Raw genomic sequence first — 1,049 nt, 5'->3', positions numbered from 1 at the left:
CACGGGGCGCGTGGAGATCACTCAGGGTGTATAGTTTTTTGGTAGGATGATCAGATTAGGTTGATGTATAGGGACTAGACGTCTTTCTTTTTGGGTTGCAGTTATTTTAATTTGGAAAACTATACCTATTCTATTATTGTCTGTTTGACATTTTATTATGATGGGGTCTATGTACCACCTTTTGAAGTGTAAATACTTTGGATTCGTATTTTGAGAAACTTTTCTGCTGCTTGTAAATTATAATGACTTAAATATTTATCCAAAGGTATTAACTTATTTATTTCTCTGTTTTATTTTAAATCCTTTGTTTTTATTTTAATCTCCTTTGAAAAAAAAAAATATACACCCTCGCTTTGAAAATCGGGGTGTTACACTGTGGTATCAGAGCTTTTGGTTTGGTTTTCTTTGGGGGATGTGGAACCTTGGTTATAGATTGTAGGTCAACCTATAAGTGGGAGTTGTTATTTGATCATGCGTCGGTTTAGGTGGGTTGACTTGTCAGGTCCGTAATAATTCTTATGTGTTGATGTGGTCGGAAACTAGTTTTGGAATTATTTGAAGTAGTGTTAAGACTCTACTTGATGATGGTTTTATAGGAAAACCATGCCGCCAAGAAGGAATGACGCTTCGAGAGCCAATGCTAATATGGATGATCAAATGGCGGAGGCTATGAATAACATGGCTGCTTCTGTTGCTGCACAGACTGCTGCCAAGACTCAACGTGATCTTGAAAAGAGGGGAAGAGAGATCCGTGCTGCAGAGTCAAGAGGATTAGAAGACTTCCGTCGTTACAATCCTCCCAAGTTTAAGGGGGATGAGAATTCAGAGAAGGCGGATCAATGGATCCAAGAAATGGAGAAGATCTTCGAAATGATTAACTATCAGGTGGGAGTGAAGGTCAACTATGCCACTTATATGCTATTGGGGGATGCTGAGTACTGGTGGAGGAGTGCAAGATTGTTGATGAGATCAGCTCACGAGGAGGTGAACTGGGAATCATTCAAAAGGAAGTTTTTAGACAAATACTTCCCGATGAGTACCAGGACTAA

Source organism: Cicer arietinum, chromosome 8, assembly GCF_000331145.2.
Source record: "Cicer arietinum cultivar CDC Frontier isolate Library 1 chromosome 8, Cicar.CDCFrontier_v2.0, whole genome shotgun sequence".
Classification (NCBI taxonomy): Eukaryota; Viridiplantae; Streptophyta; class Magnoliopsida; order Fabales; family Fabaceae; genus Cicer; species Cicer arietinum.
The sequence above is the reverse complement of the archived record's forward strand: the minus strand, read 5'-3'. Positions refer to the sequence as shown.